Source organism: Nuphar pumila, chromosome 11 (assembly GCF_984573655.1).
Source record: "Nuphar pumila chromosome 11, dmNupPumi1.hap1.1, whole genome shotgun sequence".
In the NCBI taxonomy this organism is placed as follows: domain Eukaryota; kingdom Viridiplantae; phylum Streptophyta; class Magnoliopsida; order Nymphaeales; family Nymphaeaceae; genus Nuphar; species Nuphar pumila.
In genome coordinates, this window is record NC_143259.1 from 117456374 (window position 1) to 117462650 (window position 6277).

A 6277-nucleotide genomic window follows, 5' to 3' on the forward strand; every position below is an offset into this window, starting at 1 on the left:
CATCACTAAGAGTTCTAACTGTTCTACTTTTCCTTTTATTTTTATGTGGATTATTGTGTACATTCCAATTTTAGAAGACTTTTAAGTCTCTTTTTTGTTTTTCAAGAAAAATGTGCCTATTTTTGAAATCATAAGCAAAAGGTGGGCCCTTAAATGAAATTTTCTTTTACTTTAAGATTCTGACGCGTGATGGGTGCTACGCTGGTTCAGTCCATGAGAGAGAATTATGTAAGGGACACGCCATTTTGGGCGGGTGTTCCTGGTGACATGAGCAGACACATGCAAACACGTTGAAAAACACATGTACACATGTATGGCTATTATTATTTTTTGATGATTTTTAATAAAAAAGCATTTTTACTATTAAAATATAAAAAATTTATTAAAAATACATTGTCCACTTGTCCTAATTTACTAAAAAAATTCAAAGTTACAATTAGGTCCCATTCCCAATCACACATTGGCCTCGAGTTGGTAAAACCCTTGAGGTATTATTTGGGGTTTGAAATTTGTGTGTCACAGTACGATGACAAATAAGATAAGAAGACTCGATTAAGACCTGGGTCCGGACCCAAAAGTCCGATTAGTACATGGATTCGGGTATAGTTTATGAAATTTTAAATCAGACCCGGGCCTGACCCAAGTTCCTATGAAAACCCATAATTTTCATGTGAAAATGATAAAATTATTATTTTATTAGATATGGTTTGAGTGGTTAATGTAGTTCTTATCAGGTTTGATAATGGTTTCTCTTATAATAGACCCAATTAGACCTAGGTCCAGACTCAATACTATACCCAAAAATCTGATCCAAGTCTGATTTCACCTGGATCCAAACCAAACACGAACCGTTGACAACCCAAGTTATTAGTAATCTCCATTTTTTAATTAAGCCCCTACGTGTCTAGGTCCACGATCCACTTTCGTCGTGACTGTTTGGAAAATGAACTGTGGCTCCATTTCTTCTTGTGATTATCAAGACCTCAGCCTTTCGCTGCGATGTTGAACGATCAGGCAGCACACATTTCACGGGATGGCCAAGTTTCTTCCATCTGTTATACACACCGTACAATTGGGTTTTGAACTTGCAACGTCCCCAACATAAGGTGACAAGCAAACTGCTCCTACCACGCAAGCGGAGCCCCTGTTTATAGGATGGTCAAGTTTGTTGAATAAGCTTTGTTTCCAATTTCAGATGTACTATATTGACACCATGGCATACACACATGAACCTAGTCTAAAGTGAGCTAAGACGGCAAGGCCCTAGTGCATTTGTGTATTGGCTCGGCTTGGTTGCCACGCAACTTCGGACAAAGACCGCTTAGGGGGTGTTTGCGTCGGGCATGACACCTTTATCAAAACACAAGTTGAAGGAAGGGACACGACACTTTTTTATCTCATTTTAGGTGAGACACACACGTTTCTGTGTGAACATGGGGACCACCATTACGGTATGCAATGGTCCCCCGACCCCGATGTCCCACAATTCAAACGCCCTTTGAGGGGATGTTTGATGGCTCGTCCTACACATCGCACTAGACGAAAAAGTTGAGAATGCATATTTTAATAGATGTGGCAGATGCCAGAAATATACATACGTTATTTTCATTCCACCCCTTCCCCTACAAAGAGAATAGGGACAGGGAGAATGAAGTTGCAGTGATGGGTGTGCCACTCTCTTTGTCCCCATGAGGGACCTTCTCTCCTCTTACTCAACCCCTTCGGCTAGTCATCCTTCGGGTGTCCACTCGCCAGAAACCCATGGCATTCGTTGCCTTATTCCAACCTCCAACCATCAGGTGGCATATGTGCTTTTGTCAAACTTATCTAATACTCAACAATGCATGTGTTTCCTTGTGACTTACATTGTAAAGTTGCGTTTAAAGTCTGTTTTGCTTTTGTTGAGTCTGATGTAAGCTGCCCGATTCAGGTGAATCAATACCCTGAAGGGGCAACCCGTATACTTGAACTGTAATACCTTGTAGGCAAAATTGTGAATGAATCATATATGTTGAGTTTTCTTTTGTTCACCCTTGTTGTGCTTGCTTCTTGTGATTGCAATTCTTCTCCCTCTATTCTCTTTTACTCTCTTGCACTCTGATTACAAGCTTTCGTGAATGGCAAGCAAGCTGACAAGTAGGCTTGCGGCGGTAAGAAATGATCGTCACGCCGCGCTGGCCTATTGAAGGAAATAGGCCTGTGACAAGTGGTACCAGAGCTCGTTCTCGTGCTAGAGAAGGAACTCTGGAGTCGGTGTCGACAGATGCGTAGACAAGCTACGATTTGTGAGCAAGACATCACGACGCCTTATCAAAACTTGCGCAACACCAAAGGCAAGGCAGTTGCCGGAGCTGAGAAGATGGGTTCACCTCAGGGCCAAGAGCAGATGGCTCCTTCGCCACAAGGTCAACTAATTGGGCAAAGCGAAGAAATGTTTAGTGCAGTGGGAGGAAACAATAGAACCTACATGAGAGCCAATTTTTCGGATGAACAATTGTTGCCCAGTTGAAGTCAGGGCTTACCATGAAACAGATGGCGTTGAGGACGACGCTTGATTTGAAGGGGGGAGCATGTTCCCTTGTGACTTACATTATAAAGTTGCGTTTAGAGTCTGTTTTGCTTTTGTTGAGTCTGATGTAAGCTGCCCAGTTCAGGTGAATCAATACCCCGAAGGGGCAGCCCGTATACTTGAACTATAATACCCTACAGGCAAAATTATGAATGAATCAAATGCATTGAACTTTCTTTTGTTCACCCTCATTGTGATTGCTTCTTGTGATTGTAATTCTTCTCTCTCTATTCTTTCTTGCTCTCTTGCACTCTGATTACAAGCTTTCGTGACTAGCAATCGAGCTGACAAGTAGGCTTGCGGTAGTAAGGAAGAACCGTCGTGCCACGCTGGCCTATTGAAGGAAATAGGCCTGTGACAACATTACTCATTTGAATTATCCTCAAATAACAACATCATGAGTTATTGTTATTTTTAATTATCTTCAACAAACAAAGATATTGAGTTGTTACCCAACTGTTATCTTCAACAAACAAAGATCGTGAGTTGTTACCCACCATTTGTGTTATCATCAACAACAACATCGTAAAAGGTTGATTTATCTTGTATTTTAAAATTTGGTTGTATCTCTCCTAATTTGTAGGCAGTTATTTTATTATTTATGACTGATGTACAAATAAAGAAAATGAGTCAATGCATCATATGCAACAAATTCTATTAAATGAAAAGAAGATAACTTGCTCTTCTTCACATGGTATCAAAGGAGAGGATATTGTGAGACTTATTCTCTCAAAACCAACGTCAACTAGGCTCAGTTGATGGGATCTTTTGTGTTTTTTGTGCAATCAATTTTCACTGCAGTAGACATACCGTCATCATTTTTTGTTGTTGTGAAACCTTGTTCAGAGCATCTTGCACTCCACAGATTTTTTTTCTTTCTCTCTGATTCGGTCTTGCTCTCCAATGGGATAATTTTAGTTTCAAGCACTCTTTCCAATATGGCAGATGAAGGTGCTAGGTCGATTCAGAGTAGCAGATCTGATGGCTATAGATCAGACTCAACTATTGGTCAGTCGAATGATAATCTATTTTTTTACATTATTCAGATAATTCAAGACAAATATTGGTTACTAGCCCTCTCACGGGTGATAACTATGCATCATGAAGTCATGCCATGACTGTGGCTCTATAAGCAAAAAACAAAAAGGGTTTTATTGATGGTTCAGTTGTCAAACTGGACACTTCTTCACCCACTTTTGCTATCTGGACCGGATATAACAATACGGTCCTTTCATGGGTCTTGAACTCATTATCAAAGGATTTGACAAAAAGCGTAATTTATGAAGAAACGGCAGCCAACATATGAAAGAAACTTCATGAATGTTTCTCTCAAACTAATGGACCACAAAATTTTCAGATTTGTCGCTCCATTGTAACCCTACATCAAGAAAATCTCTCTATTTCAACCTATTATACAAAGAAAAAAAATTTATGGGACAAGTTGTCAATACAACTTACTATCCCAGCATGTCTCTATGGGGCTTCCAAGTCTCTCTTGGATTTACACTCACAAGAAAGGCTCATAGATTTTTTAATGGGTCCCAATAAATCCTATGCTTTCGTGAGGAGTCAGATTTTGATATGGACCTATTATCGAAAATTAATAAAGTTGTGAACACCCCAAATTTTCCAAAAAAATCCAAAAAATTCCTTTTTTTTGCCTCTAGCCCCATCCTCTAAATAAATTGGGTCAATTTTCGATCAAAATTCTATTTATTTCTCGAATTCTCTAAAATCCAAACCCAATTTTCATATCTGACCCCATCTTGGATCCAAATCGGATATCTGAATCCAATTCTGACCCCGGATCTTCTATTTTTCAAAAATTCAAAAAAAAAAACTAATTCTTTGTATTTTACTTGGATCCAATCTGAACTCGAGCTTTGAACTCAATATTTTCTCAAAATATCGGATCCAAACCCATTCTAAAACCCAATTTCCAAAATTAACCTTGTACTTTTTCAAAAACCTCATTTCAGAAAATCTTTAAATTTTAAAACGGGTATTTTACAAAAACATTTCAAAAACCTCATATGGATTCCATCTTTTAAAAATCCTTGGGTTTCCCTCGTATTTCCCTCATGTTTTTAGAATTTCTCTCAAAAACATAAAAAGATTTCAGAAAAAAATAGCTTTTATACCATTTTGAGGAAAAACTTATAAATGAGCCCTCTTTTCGAAATTTTCTAAAACTTGGAGAATTCAAATTGAAAATGCCTCTAACGGCATTCAGTTATAAAACAGAGTCGTGGGGTCGACTCTTCCCCATCGCTTCTTCACCCCAGCACCCTTCTCTTTCTCAACGATCGCCTTCATCCCTCCACCCTTCTATCATTCGATCTTCTTCTCTTTTTCCCCTTTCCCCTTCTTATTCTCCTCCTTCTTTCTGCACTTCTCTGGATTCATTCCCTATCAACTGAAGGAAGTCGACCTCACAAAGCCAAGGTAAGAGTTGTTCCCTCTCCCTTTGATTCTCTATAAAACTTTCATTTCGAATACATTTTCATTTCAAATTTTGCATTGCTTATTTCTTCTTTTTCTTTTTCTTTTTGTTGTTTTCTATCTCTAGTTCATTAAGTGCATAATTTGCAGAGTCGATCTGCATATAGCAGAATCGACCTACATGTTGCAAAAATCATAGGAATAAGTATATTCCTACATTTTCTTTCATACGCATTTGTCAATTCGATTTTAGTATTATTTCTCTCATTTCCCTGCTGATTTCTTGTTTAATCTCTGGTATACTATTTGAATGCTTTTTTTTAACGCATTTCTTTTCATTTCCTGTTGCAATCTATATTTTCCATCTTTTCCAGCGTTTTGATTTATTTCATTTTTGTTCTTCATCGATTAGCGTACATCCATTCCCCCCTTTTATACCCGTTACATTTCGCCAATGCATTCTAATTTGCTTACATGATTGACTCCCTGCTTTTGCTCAACCCCACCATGATTGCTTGATCCCTGTTGCATTGCGGGAAGACCCTTAGTCATCATATCCCTTGTTTGTTCTACATCTTATTTTACATCATTCGTCATCTCATACTTGCTTCCAGTAGGTTTTTGATTTGCATCTATATTGCTTACGGTACGTCTGCTTACCATTCGTATGGGTCATATCCCCCCCATACAGTATCATCAACTGCCTGTTATTAGCATCTCGCCTCGACCCACTATTAGCGTCTGCATTTTTTTTTCTTTTGATATCCCCTTTGCTGCTCTACAAAAGATTGCAATAAAGCAATGGTCCTAGACGATCGACTGAAGGTGTGGGATGATAAAGATCAACTACGAGTTCATGTTGTCACTGCATACCTGTGCTTTTCACTCTCTCAATCCCTACTACATGTTATTTACTTGTAATTGCTGTGTAAAATATACTCAGTATCTTTTCTTTTCACCTATGCATTCATCCATTTTCATATGTTGAATCCATCCATCCAAAATGGTCATCCATTTAATGCGTATGCTTCAATATAATTTGTATCTCCACCATCTCTATTTTGCTGGATTAGATTATAGTTTCGGTTAACAAAGTAGTTTGTTGGGTTGCTTGTAAGGGAATGGGATAACTTCAGTAGGGAGCAAGATCTTGAGTCTAAGGACCAAGATTGTTGCTGTTGGCAGAAACTATACGCCTCATGTCCTAGAGCTCGGTGCTACCTCATCAGAGAGCCAATGTTCCTGAAACCTACTTCAATCTTATGT